This window comes from Gigantopelta aegis, chromosome 6 (assembly GCF_016097555.1).
Source record: "Gigantopelta aegis isolate Gae_Host chromosome 6, Gae_host_genome, whole genome shotgun sequence".
NCBI classification, from domain to species: domain Eukaryota; kingdom Metazoa; phylum Mollusca; class Gastropoda; order Neomphalida; family Peltospiridae; genus Gigantopelta; species Gigantopelta aegis.
Window position 1 is genome coordinate 76803138 of NC_054704.1, and position 15482 is coordinate 76818619.

Below are 15482 nucleotides of genomic sequence, written 5' to 3' on the forward strand. Positions count from 1 at the left end.
TCAGTTATCTCCCTTGAAGTCAACTGTAAGTCATCGTTAAATCACATATGTAATGTTAATATGGTGTATATATATATATATATATATATATATATATATATATATATATATATATATATATATATATCCAAAAAAAGCAATTATTCAAAATCAAAACTTCTTTGATAGCAATTCATTTTAATCATGACTTTGTCAAATCGCATTTGTGTTCTGCTTGCTTTATTCCTGTTAAAGTGTTAGGGACGGCTGTAGATTTACAGAGAAGGATGTATCGTCAAAAAGAGCACTTACTGCATTCCAAAGTACACAGACATGAATTATATAAATACCGTATAGCCCAGGAGCAGCCAAGTCCACCAAAATACTACATCTACCCCATCACAAATTAATAAAATCACTATATTCCGACCCATGAATCCGCTCTTGTATGTAGATATTCATCAAACTTCTATATAGCAAAATGTAATGAAAATAACTGTTAAATTTTACAGATTCCCCGGTGTGTGGAACAATCCAGCATAAACGACTGGCCGTCCATGTCGGTGATACAATAAATCTGACATGTCACGTGATTGCTCACTCGAAACACGTCAAGATAATGTGGCTTGATGACGTAAACAATATCACGTTAAAGGAGTGGGCAACAGCTGTACCGGGTGATTACAGCAATGATCTCTTCTATGATTGGCTCACCTTCAGTGTAAGGTAAACAGCATCTTCATAAATCAAGGGTAATATTCGTTCCTCGTATTCAGCCTTGATACATGTCGTCAAGAAATCGTGCCACAAAATGCTTAAATTTCATTGGATGCGATGAGATCTGACTGCAACGAATCGCAACGCTCCTTATAGATTCCCTTGTTATTGTAAACAAAGATGGCAGCGTCAGCGTCCGGCGGTTAAGGTCTCACTACACAGATCACTTCCGGGTGAGAGTTCATTCATCACGGTCCACTATAGTTCCTAATTGTGGCACATGTTATGGTTCACATATTCACTTCTAGGAAATGGTGAAGAATTAAAACAATATGTATGTTTAATGGTAAGCCTTCTGGCTGTATTTTGCCCATGTTATTTTGTAATATTGTGCATCGACCTTTTGGGACATGGGTATATAGCGCAAGTGACAGCCGGAGTGAATCGGTTAATGAACCACCTGTTCGGTCCGGTACTACAGCCAGATGCGGTCATATAGCAAAAAACTGAGACGGAAATGTTCACAATTTTGGAGTGAATATAAATGCTTATATAATGTATGTTCGCAATGGTGTATGTTGTTAGTGCCAACGAGAACCCGTTCTATGGGCAATCTTCGCTTGAAGTTGGACAGTTTAACATGGGTTTCAATGGCAGATGACATCTGTGTAGTGACACCTAATTTTTTATATTGCTTTCAAGATTGTCACATGTTACCGATCCTGTGATTGGTCAGCGATGTCATCGTGTAAGGGACATAATCGGTGTTACAAATTTTCTTCCAATAGAGGGCGCTAGTAGTGGATATCAGTAATCTTGACTACATGTATCAAGGCTGAATACGAGGAACGAATATTAGCCTTGATTTATGAAGATGGGTAAACAGCGGATTCTTTGTTATAAAAAGCAAATCAGTGGAAAGTGCCCTTTGTGGATTCTTTCCCCCACCTGTCTCTTCCAGTCCTGTCTGTGGAGAAATTGCATTATAAAAGATCACTTGCTGTTACTTGGAAGGATTAGCCTATAACCAGTGGCGGATCTAGGGGGGCAGGGCCCGCACCCCCTTAAGTTTTGCGATAGTTATAATTTTATTATATATATATATATTTTTTTTTCTTTTTACGATACTTCTCCAAACTTCCCCCAAAGTTCCCGTGGCATTCCATCTCATGTCACTGGGGCCCCCCTAAATGGATTTTCTGGATTCGCCAATGATAGCGGTTATGCGTTTCTTCAAGCCCTCGAAGTTTCAAAAACAAGAAAAAATATGAGCCCATTTTAACCCGAGCATAGTCATGTTTTTAAATATATACTATCTATTACATCAGTATTTTACTTTCCTTCATTACTGTCAAATATACGTTTATAAAACATGTATTCAACACAAATACAGTTCAAATTGTGCTCAAATGAATGAATGAATGAATAACGACACCCCAGCACAAAAAATACATCGGCTATTGGGTGTCAAACTATGGTAAAAACAAAACGTAAATGATGAGCAACCTCAATATAAAAATTCGACAGTTAAATAAAAACACAGGGTAAAGAACTGTGCAAAAATACAAATATCACAGATAGAGAAAATTAAAATTTAGAATAAAAGTGTACTCAAATGAATGAATGAATGAATGAATAACGACACCCAGCATAAAAAATACATCGGCTATTGGATGTCAAACTTATGTAAGTGAAGTGAGTTGTACTCGAATACTGCATATTAAATATTGGATTATATTTTTCAGGTCAAAACACGATTATGGTACCCTGAGATGTGTTGGCCGTAACGATGAGGGCTTGATGAAAGTACCATGCACGTTTGATCTGGTTGAACCAAGTATGTCACACATTTAAGAATGCATTCAAATTTCAATGTTAGCAGTAAATTAAACCATAACAGTAAAACTATCCTTATACTAGACCTTTAAAAACAAACACCTATTGTCCCAAGAAAGATGGTTAATAAACTCGTTCTTGGCACACACCTCAGTTATGTGGGCTATCTGTTCAGGACAGGTCAATCGTTCGTTGTTAAAGTTAGTGAGATAGAAGAAGTCGATGTCATGGCCTTACACCTCCCCACTAAGTCGTAACAACTCTGCGTTGGAGTCGGTATTGTGATGCGATCCCAGAAAGCTGCGTTTCAGAATGCTCACCCCAATTGAACACGCCCAATTCCGTCGGTCGTTTACTGAAGATTCAGCATTAAAAATAGTTTGTACAACTATTAAATTAAATTATTTAGTTGTACATTTTTATGGATATATAGTTGAAGGTATAATGCTTAAATTTTAAAATAAAAGTTAACAAATAATTCCGGCGGAAAGCCGTCATTACGCAACTTCCTTACAATAGTAGGCCTTGTACTACGTCACCGAAGCTCGTTTTATGGTAACTGCATCATTTGCCTATAATTGACGTAAACATAAATCTGAGGCTTCTGAAATTTGTTCCGCTTTTAACATGACCATGAACATAATCAATTCAGACAATCAGGTGATTTGTAGTGATACATGAGCATGTTTTAAAATTAATTCACTGGCTCCAGTTCATGAGGTACATACCTTAATGTTTTGTTTCATCACAAGGACGAGACGTACGACACTGGATTTGCAAAACAAAAACCCGATCTTGTAAATGGACAGACCCTAGGTTTTAAACACTAAGGCATATGTTTCACTATTAGAGCCGTTTATAATTACAGAAATCAAACATTACTTATATTTTATTATTTAGATTATCCATTTCTGTACAACCGAAGTGTTTCTGGTCAACCTGCTGTTTCTAATACCACAAAATGCATTTTTCATATTTTTAAAAGCGCACGTGCGTCTGAGAAGTAACGATTATGGAGACGCGTTTTAGTTTATTTTTAAGGGTTTTTCAATGTCACAGACTCATGTTTCACTCTGTTGTATCCAAATTTGTTACAGGTTTGTAAATTAACCAAACTTAGTGTCCATTTTTACAGGTTGAAACTGGAGTCTAGGTAAAAAATATGTGTTAGTGTTTAAAAACTAGGGTCTGTTCCTTTAAGTAAGAAATTGCAAGTGATATTTAACTGAACGGTAAACAGCGTATAAGAGCCGAAATTATTTTCTATTGCCTAATAATCAGGTCAACAGCTTTAACGTTTAAATTAAATTAAATATTAGATTTATATTGCAAAATTCAGTTCACTTGATATAACTGAATAATTCTTCTCTTTGTTCTTCACAGGCAAACCAGATCCACCTTCAAATTGTTCTGTAGAAATGGTTAGTAAGAATCAGGCATTGATACAGTGCATTGCTGGGTTCGACGGCGGTTCGCATCAGAGCTTTGTTTTAATAAACAGAACATCGACATCCCTTGATGAAATGGAACGACACGGGCAGCCAAATTTCACGGTGATCAGTGGAGTCGGGAAATTTACAGTTGCCGTCTGCGCAGTGAATACAGAGCACGCGATGTCGAGGGTGTGCGGGGAAGATCTACTGCTGATCATGCCAAAAGGTGGGCGAGCCAGTCGGTGTGTTTTGGCTGTGATGGACGTTCTAATCCAATTTAGTACAAGTGCAGCCTGATTTAGATGAACTGAACGCAGCAAAGCTAACATTTATAGCCACTATTAACCGTTGCCTTTGCAAAATAGTTGACACAGGTTTAGTACTTGTGTCTTTGTCCATATATATCTGCCCAACCACCCGCGCATCTGTCCACATGTCTGTCCGTCGGACTTTCTGTGGTTTATCGATTTATTTAGATTATGTTCTCACTCTGTTGCCTGGTTGGAATGAGAAGTAACTCAATGGTTTCATTTTTACTTGATTTTCGTTCTTGGAAGCCAGCACCGGGATATGTGAATCATATACCCACCAGCTTAACAAACGTGTGTTCAAGTTTGTTTTATTTCACAACATCACTAGAGCACATTGATTTATTAATCATCGGCTATTGGATTTCGTAATTTCGTCATTTTGACACAGTCTTAGAGAGAAAACCCGCTACATTTTTTCCATTGGTAGCAAGGGATCTTTTATATGTATCATCCCACAGATATGATAGCACATACCAAGGTCTTTGATATACCTATCATGGTGCACTGGATAGAAAGAGAAATAACTCATACACGTACATAAACACATTTAACGACACCACTAGAGCATATTGATTTATTAATCATCGGTTATTATATATCAAACATTTGGTAAGTCTGACGTCAATATGGTCCTGGAGGAAACCCGTACCAGTGGACCGCGACTAGTATATCAAAGGCCGTGGTATGTGCTATCTTGTCTGTTGGATGGTATGTGTAAACGATTCCTTGCTTCCTCTCTAAGACTATATGTCAAAATTACACCCAACAGCCGATACTCAAGTGGTGTCGTTAAACAAAACAAACTTAAATTTAATTATCATTATCTGTGCTGTCCTTAACCACATATCCGATGCCATATAAACATAATTAAATGTGCCGAGTGCATCGTTAAAAAAATCCCACATTCCTTTCTTCCTTCGGCCAGCTACGAAGTCGTCAACCTGTTATTAGTCCTGCAAACAGAGCCATAAAAGAGGCCTAGGTTTTGAGTAGGTGGTCACGGAACGGTAACATTTGTCCTCATGGATAGAAATGATCATTGGGTTATGGTGAGCATGAAACCACTTGATAACAGCGTCAAAAATACGTGCGATAAAAAAATGGCGGCCATTTTTCAAGACGGCGGATGTTTCAGAATTTAACATTGGGATATTTAGAATGTAGCTGGTTTCTTCACTAAGACTATATGTCAAAATTACCAAATGTTTGACATCCAATTGCCGACAATACTCTAGTAGTGTCGTTAAACAAAACAAACTTTAAATTAAGTCTGGTAGCTACTGAGTTTGCCTTCCGGTACCGACTCCCACTTAGAGCCTGTTTAACGACTCGAGCGGTGTGTAAGGCCACAACACAGACAGATCAAATAGCTGAGGTGTACGCCCACGACAGCGTGCTTGAACCTAAATTGGAATAGAAGCACGAAAATAACTATAAATGTACGAATGAATGAATGTTTGTATTCAAATCACGCAATTAGGTGACACCCTGCCTTGATGTCGTATACAGCATTAACGCCTTGCGAAAATACCTTTTACATTTATACCCGACAAACGCATGCGTGATATATACTGACACACAATGAAGACGCAAAAACTACTTTTCATTGCAAATAACGACAAACTATTAATGAACTGATGGATAATGTAATATGACATTAATGACTGGTATTCATGAGATACATTCACATGGAAACATCGCCAGTTATCATCAGTAATCGAGTTGCATTCGTAATCGAAAAGTTCAACCCCCCCCCCCCCCCACCCCCATATCAAGGTCAGTATCTGGTGTGTCCACCATTGGCCCCATGAGCATGCGTGAAGACGACGGGGAAAGGATTGGCACAAACATCACAAATAAGCCACAGGAATGTTCATCCACTCCTCCTGCAACGCATGTGCAAGCTCAACGACGTTACGCGGTGGTGGCTGGCGGTGACGTACACGACGTCCTAACTCATCCCACATGTGATCAATTGGGTTCAAATCCGGTGAAACGGCGGGCCAGTTTATAACGGTGATACTGGCTTGTTGCAGGAATGCCTGAGTAATTCTTGCAGTATGTGGACGGGCATTGTCTTGTTGAAACAGGAGGGGACCTCCTGGTCTTCGGTGACGGCGCAAAAGTGGCTGGAGAACTGGTCTTAGAATAACGTCAACATAACGCTGGGCTGTAAGGGCACCGTGGACAATGATGAGATCACTCCTGAAACAGTTGATTAACCCCCCCCCCCCCCCCCCCCCATACCATCAGACAACCGCCGCCAAACCGATCACGTTCCCTCACACATCCGTCAGCGTACCGTTCATGGAGTCTCCTGTACACACGTGCTCTTCCATCGGCAAAGGAGACAGAGAAACGGGACTCATCTCAGAAAACAATGCTCCGGTAAAAGGCTGGTGGATGATTACCATTCTGGAGAGCAAACTGTAGTCTCGCAGCACGTTGTCGCGGTGTCATGGTGTTACCGTTGTACAGGCGTCTGCATCTGAGTCCAGCCGTTTTGAGTCGATGGATGACCGTCATCGGATGGATAGGCCTTCCATGACGTCCTATCATGTTGCTGTCATCGTCGCAGTTCTGAACCAGTCACGGAGGTGGTGTCGTCGAATCTGCCGATCTTGGCGTTGGGTCGTAACGGGACGTTGACCAGGTCGAGGTCGATCACGGACACTCCCGATATGTTGATGACGTTCAACAAGTCATTCAATAGTTGATGGATGGACTCTGAAGGTCCTAGCAACTTGGCTTTGCGAAGTCCCCCCTTGAACCATGCCCAACGCTCGCTCCCTTTGTTCTTCTCTGAATCGTGGCATTCTTAATGTGACGAGGAATATGACACCGTTACGTGACTTTTATGTGTCCACACACTGGCATTGCATGCAGCATGATTGAGCATGTAGTGAACGCATTTCACCCCATTTTGTCTGTTTCTGCTATTGTATGTGTAACGAGAACAAAACCAGGATTAAAACCCAGACAAAAGTACCAATCAATGGCTTCCTCTCATAAATTGTTATTTAAAGTCCAATAAATATATTTTTCATTAATCACAACACAATATTGAAAAATATCTGTTTTGCGTTTTCATTGTGTGTCAATATAGGTTTATGGATGGATGGATCTACAGTACACATTTTGAATGCAAAGATATTTAGACAATCATCAATGCGAAGACACATGACCTATTTACACAGTTTTTAAAACCGGTTCTCTCGCGTCGATAATATTGAACTAAATAGTGTCGTCAGATGTTTATAAAAGGAATGTCCGAAACCGACCTCGGTGGTCTTTCACCCGTGAATACCGTAACCTATTTTTCGACGTTAGATCATTAAGTTGATTAAAATATCGATATTACTTGAAGGGGAGGTAAGCATAATAGGTATAAAAGCATTTTTGGGTACCTTGTATCACCAAATGTATCATAATACAGTGAAACCGCTTTAAACCGAACCCTCAATTAACATCCTCAAAAACCGTTTTTAAATACCAGTACAGAACACAGCCTTTTTAAACCAGATATCCCTTAAAACAGGACTTCAAAAAGAAAAGAAAAACAAAATTCACCACAAAATATACAGTATACAAAATAGAACTGATACATGTTAATAAAATAAACATATAAGAATAAAATCGATAAATGTTTTATGAAAAGGTCTTTTACGTATTAATATTATAAATCTGTAAATCAATTCTATATTATCATTATAAATCTGTAAATCAATTTTATATATTTTGCAATATGGAAGGACGCACTCAACACATTTTATTTACGGTTATATGGCGTCAGATAGTCTACCAATAAATAATTCTGAAACATGAAATGTACATTATCCTTTATACAACTAGTTTTGTTCAACAATTCCACTTTTCTTCAAATTTGATTGTTCTGTGATTTATAAAAGCAAGGGGGAGGAGGACGTAGCCTAGTGGTAAATCGCTTACTCGATCCCCGTCGGTGGGCCCATTGGGCTATTTCTCGTTCCAGCCAGTGCACCACGACTGGCATATCAAAGGCCGTGGTATGTGCTATCCTCTCTGTGGAATGGTGTATATAAAATATCCCTTGCTACTAATAGAAAAATAAAACTATATGTCGAAATTAGCAAATGTTTGGCCTTAGAAATGTTAAAAGATCCATTGCTGCTAATCGAAAAGAGTAGCCTATGAAGTGGCGACAGCGGGTTTCCTCTCTCAATATCTGTATGGTTCTCAACCATATGTCTGACGCCATATAACCGTAAATAAAATGAGTTGAGTGCGTCCTTAAATAAAACATTTCCTTCATAAAACCGAAGTTTTTACTTCGTCCCATTGAGGTCCGGTTTAGAGGGGTTTCACTGTATATGATTTGCTGCAGTGTCAATAGCATATTAATAAGACCTCTTTTAAAATTAAGAAAGTACATGACACAAGTTAAAATTTGTTATTTAAACCTCGAAAAATATGGATGACCTCTGTGTTCTGAAATGTATTTAGGTTAAAGTTAAAGTTTTGTTTAACGACACCACTAGAGCACATTGATTTATTAATCATAGGCTATTACATGTCACCATTTGGTAATTTTGACATATACTATTAGAGAGGAAACCCGCTACATTTTTCATTAGTAGCAAGGGATCTTTTATATGCACATACCAAAGACAGGATAGCACATACCACGGCCTTTGTTACACCAGTCGTGGTGCACTGGCTAGAGCGAGAAATGTATTTAGTAATGCCAGTCCCCTCGTGTGTTAGAACTATGCAGTTAAGAGTTAAGAGAACCAGTCAGCGAACATAAAATACAGAAATTATCAAGTGTATTAGTACAGACAGTGTGAATCGTAATACCTATTATTTCCCTTGTGAATCATAAAATATATAGGTATGCCAGTAATACAGCGAGTACCTACTGGTAAGTGGTTTTTTTTTTTTTTTGCAGTTGATTAAAAGAGGCATGGACACTCACTAGAAAAGATACACACACCCAAAACAAAGGCAAAAAACAAAAACAAAAAACAACAATTAAACCCGAAAAGAACAACAACACCCCCCCCCCAACCCCCCCCCCCCCCCCAAAAAAAAAACACACCCCCAAAAACAAACAAAATCACAACAAAAAAAAACTCAATAAAACAGCAAACTACAAAAAAATAAAACCCAAAAAAACCCCAAACCAAACCATAATCAAAGACAAACATTCTTTACAACCCCCCCCCCCCAAAAAAAAAAAGAAAAAAAAAAGAAAAGAAAAAAAGCACCACAAAAAACTCACAGTCTCTTCTCTCCCCCACAGCACAGGGGCACAGTACGGACTCATCCAATTAATATCCCTGTGATTTTCTAGCTTAGTCGGTTAAGCACTCGCCTGAGGTGCTTGCATCGTAAGATCGAACTACCAGTGCTCCACATCTAATATATCAAAGGCCGTGGAATTCAGCGGATTCCCTATAACACTTCGTGTCACAAATTACCAAATGTCTGACATCCAATAGCCGAGGATTAATAACTTCTTTTGGTTTTTTTAAATTGTTTTGTTTTGCAGACAACTCCACGAAAACAAGACTTCTTTCCGCTTCCACCACTGACGTCATCCCCTATGTTGTTGCCGGTGGTTGTCTGCTCTTAGTATTAGCCGTAGTCAGCATTGGTATTGCGTACTATTTACACCGGAAGCATCAGGTACTGTCTGACACGAAACAGAGCATGCGCACTCTTCACCGTCTGAATACACAGCACCTGAAAGAGATCTGGGACAAGCATGGGTCTCAAAGATCTGATACTAAACACGGAACCAGTTGCACCGCATGGACATCAGACGATTTAGTCTGCACCTGTTCACACACTACCCTGCACACTCTCAAATGTTCTTTGCATGATGACACTGACACTGATAATAGAAATAGTTTTTCGGTTACTAACCCTGTTTTCGACCACAGACTTTCTGGTAAAGCTATGATGAAGATTGATAGGGATGACGAGCGTAAAACCGGACAGAGTAGCACGAAGATGCACTATGTTATTGGTTTGGACAATAGTGCAAAACCCGATGTATCAGATCACGTCATCCAAGATGCAAGATATCTGCATATGGATGATAGCATTATCTTGAATAACAGTGATGAATGTATTGGTAATGTGGATTCAGCTAAATATACAGAGAAAATTTTCACCATGCCATACAAGAACAATGTAGCTTTTAAAGACGATGACATAACAGTCAAACGGAAATCTAATGGTGTCATCGCTGTAGACCATACTGCATATGGTATAACCGAAAACATAGATCACTTTGCACCTTGTTTAGCTGAAAACATAGACCACAATGCACCTGGTGTAACGAGATACGTAACTCACATTGCTCATAGTGTAATGGAAGACGTAAACCACATTGCACCTGGTGTAATGGGAAACGTAGACCACATTGCACCTGGTATAACCAGAAACGTAAACCAGAATGCACTTGGTGTAACTAGAAACGCAGACCACGCTACACCTGGTGTAACAAGAAGCGTAGACGATATTGCACCTAGTGTAACAGGAAACGACATTGCACCTGGTGTAACAGCTAACGCAAACCACCCTGTGTCTTGTCTAACCAGATGTGATCCGTTTACAGGTAGTATCGTTCGCGTCCATCAGCGAGCTCAACCCCAAGTGTCATATCCAGACCAAGATGTTACCTGGTCAGCCGACCAGCCCGAATGTTTTAAAGGTGTTCATATCTGAAATAACAATCGAATGGCACATACATATCAAAATCTCTATGCACCTTTTTGTTTATACCTCTATGTTTGTAATCATTTTCCAGTGTTAGTACATTACATTAATAGAATGTAGTAATTGTATATCAAGTTATTACGAATACATTGTGTTATGGAAATGTTGTTTTCAAATTTGGAGCTGTTCCAGGCATGAAAGTATGGAGAATTAGCATTGCATGATAATATTTCCCAATACCCCTAGCATAAAACTAAATATTTTGTATTTATTTGCATAACACATAAAGAAATATTTAGGAGCCTCCAACTATGTAAATAGTTGTGAAACAGTCTTATTTAATTTAAAATCTAAACTAATTCATTGATCGAATCATGCCTTTCATGGTAATACGATAACTACAACTGTTATATGCTAGTGTTTACTGTTATGTAATAGTATAATGATTTTACTAAATACTTGTACATTTATATGCATCCGTATATATTATTCTAATCAACATGCTGTTATATGTATTGTTATATATGCACTGTTAGTTAAAACGTGAATAAGGAGGACAGTGTAACATTACACTTTTTACAGAAACACCTCAAAACCAGTGTCATTACTAGAAGCACCCGATCTGGTGAGTTCAACAGCTTGTTCTGAATGTGCACGTTAAACACTCTGACCTTGTCTAGTGATCCATTCGATATGTCAACAAAAACAAACCAAAAGACCCCCCCCCTCCCCTCCCCCAAGAACCCCCCAGAAAACAAACAGCAACAACAACAATATAAAACAACAAGAACAAACGAACACCTAAAGAATGAAAGAAACCAAACAGAAACCCGGTCGTAACTAAATCTTGAACACTGTTGGTTTAACGGATATCATTGGTTGATAATGATTATATAATTGCCTATAATAACCACGTCATTGGTAAATATGCCAACACTTACCACGTCATTGGTAAATATGGTATTTAAGAGTGAGTGAGGAGTGAGTGAGTGAGTGAGTGAGTGAGAACTCTCTTTACGTGCCCATATGCCACGAAGGATGGCCAGGGAGTCCAATTTCACAAAATATCATAAGTTTACGTTTACAACTAGCAGTTATACAGGACATACGTTTACATGTGTTTGTCATCTATTTCATGCTTGAAATTTCATCAATACCGAAGGTGGAGCATTTTAAGGACAAAAAAAAAAAAAAAATGTGTACTTCAAACTATATTTATTGTGCTATAATAGTACTAATAATTGTGGTTTAGTCATAGATTTAAGTTTAAAACTAAGCTACCGATGTTTTGTGAAATTGGGCCCTAACCCGGGACAGAATATTTAAGAGTGAAGAAGCATCATCACACATTTAATTCGTCTTTCATAAAACACGAGTTTATGACGCATGCTCCTAAAAAGAAGAAAGAAGATCGTGTTCGATTCTCTAGACAGCTGCACTTCATATTAACATCTGAGTAATGGAGAAGCTGATTACGTATAGATTAGTTTATCGACCAACATAAAAAAGTTATCAGTTGTCTAGCAATTGATCAGAATTTAAGATTTGTTATATTAAAAACAGTTGACAACCTGCAAATATCAAGGTTTGATCGTACGTAAAGCGCTCCCACTCCATAAAGAATTAAATAACGACTTAAAAAAAAATATTCGTTTATAACCTGTCCATTGGATCAACCATTCAGATTGATTAAGTAGCCATCTGCATGTACATCTATTTTCAAATAAATAAATATGTAAATAAATATATAAATAAATAAATATATGAGCGAGTGAGTGAGTGCGTCAATGAGTCAGTAAGTCAGTGTGTGTGTCAGTGAGTCAGTGAGTCAGTAAGTGGAGTAAAACTAATTTACTATATAATTAGTATTTTAAAAATCTTAAACTTATTGTGCGACTAAATAAAAAGAAATCACCTCGGAACGTACCAAAGGCATTTTATAAAGTTGTTTTGCTTTGGGATTTAAAAAAATATCATTTCATTTTATTTCAACTTATTTTCGTGCTTATATCCAATTTAGGTTCAAGCACACTGCCCTGGACACACAAACACACAAATACACACAGACACACACACACACCCACACACACACACACCTCAGCTACCAGGGCTGTCTATCCAGGACAGTGCGTTAGTGTTGGTGGTTAGTGGTTAATGAGAGAGAAGCCTACACACTGAGTCGTTAAAACACACTGGGAGGGACCTGTACTTATTAGCCGTATGTCCGATGGCTTAACCACGACACAACCAAGGCCGGTGTGTTTTAAAAGGCTCCTCCGAAACCCCTCTGCTCGCTCGATGCACGGTCGGTGTGGGATCGATCCCCGTCGGTGGGCGCATTGGGCTATTTCTCGTTCCAGCCAGTGCACCACGACTGGTATATCAAAGGCCGTGGTATGTACTACCCTGTCTGTGGGATGGTGCATATAAAATATCCCTTGCTGCCAATCGAAAAGAGTAGCCCATGAAGTGGAGACAGCGGGTTTCCTCCCTCAATATCTGTGTGGTCCTTAACCATATGTCCGACGCCATATAACCGTAAATACAACGTGTTGAGTGCGTCGTTAAATAAAACACTTAGAAAATCTGGATGGTCTATTTCCAAACTTTCCAAACAGAAAATGGCGGGTGGGTTTTAGAGAGTATTTTAACAAAGAACTATCTGTATTTGTTATTGAGGTGTGATCATTATAAAATATAATATAACCGTAAATAAAATGTGTTGAGTGCGTCGTTAAATAAAAAACTTCTTCTTCTTCCAAAACCCCTCCGCTTAGTTTAGTTGCAACATTGCTGGTCATTGCTTTCACATCACTTTTACACGAGCTACGCCCCTGGTTACCTCATATTCGATATTATTGATTTTGTGAACAATCTGTTCTTCAGATTCTCGTCTCCGTAAAGCTGTATAATATGTAAAACTGATGCAGATCGACACAAACTATTTTATTTTATTTTTTTATGGTAACACAGTCACAGACACCCATTGTCTGTTTGCGTCCAATATGCAACGAATAGGCGACAGATCGAGAAAAGTAACAAAATTGTTTTGTTTAACGACACCAATAGAGCACATTGATTTATTAATCATCGGCTACTGGAATGCGAACATTTGGTAACTTTTGACTTGTAGTGTTAGAAGAAATCCGCCAAATGTTTCCATTAGCAACAAGCGATCTTTTATATGCACTTACCCACAGCGAGGACAGTCGTGGGGCACATCTTAGATTTTTAACTCAACTTTAGATGGAAAAAGACCCAAACTGGTTTTTCTATATAATAATTTGTATGTTAAACGGCATACAAGTCGGTGGAAATTATCATTACCGTTTAGATCTCAATTTAAAACAAGCAATTTAATTTAATTTAAAGGGTGGGCGGGACGTAGTCCAGTGGTAAAGCGCTCGCTTGGATCGATTCCTGTCGGTGGGCCCACTGGGCTATTAATTAATAAATCAATGTGCTCTAGTGGTGTCGTTAAAGAAAACCAGAACTTTAATTTAAAGGACACTTTGCGGCCAATTTTGTTAATAATCTTTTCATGTATCTTAAACCAGTGTTAGCATTCCAGGACCGTACCTGGTCTAAAATAACTACAGCGGCAGTAAAAACAGGGAGTCTTCTCCAGACAGGCTAACAAGGGTAAAACTGCCCTTCGACATCCCCGGGTGTTTGTTTTTACCCTCGGACCCACATCCCCGGGTGTTTGTTTTTACCCTCGGACCCACATCCACAGGTGTTTGTTTTTACCCTCGGACCCACATCCCCGGGTGTTTGTTTTTACCCTCGGACCCACATCCCCGGGTGTTTGTTTTTACCCTCGGACCCACATCCCCGGGTGTTTGTTTTTACCCTCGGACCCCCTTTCTTTTCTGACGCCATATGACGGTAAATGAAATGTGTTGAGTGCGTCGTTAAATAAAACATTTCCTTCCTTCCTTTGCTTTCTGTTCTCTCCTCTGAATTCCATCTTCTTATTTCTTGCCGATCTGACAGCTTCTGATGTCTTTTAACTTCTTTCTCTGTCCACCTCCACATCAAGATCCTTGTCTCTCCAGCTGCGACATGTGATTGTCTCTTGTGGGCTACACATCTACCATTTCACATGATATGAGCTTTAGCTGTGGGCTTAGTCTGACGACTTCATAGTGTTCAGTGGCATTAAGAGACACTTGTAACCACCTATTATTCAAATGTACTCTCCTACAACCTGCGGTCGTTAATTGGAGCCGTGAGTCAGACCTGCAGGGCCAGTGCTTATAAAACTTTTAGAGTCCAGACGCAATCTCTAATGACGTCACACACATACAATTTGTATGGTGTTGGCATGCCATTAGTGTTTCAGACTCTATTAGAGTCTCGAGTCTAGACTCTAAAAGTTTTATAAGCACTAGGTCAGCTTTATTAGCATAGAAGAATAGGAAGCTAGATGAGTACACAGAGACTGCCCTACGCTGGTTAAAGCAACATATTTAAAGTTTTTTCCTTGAAATAATAATGG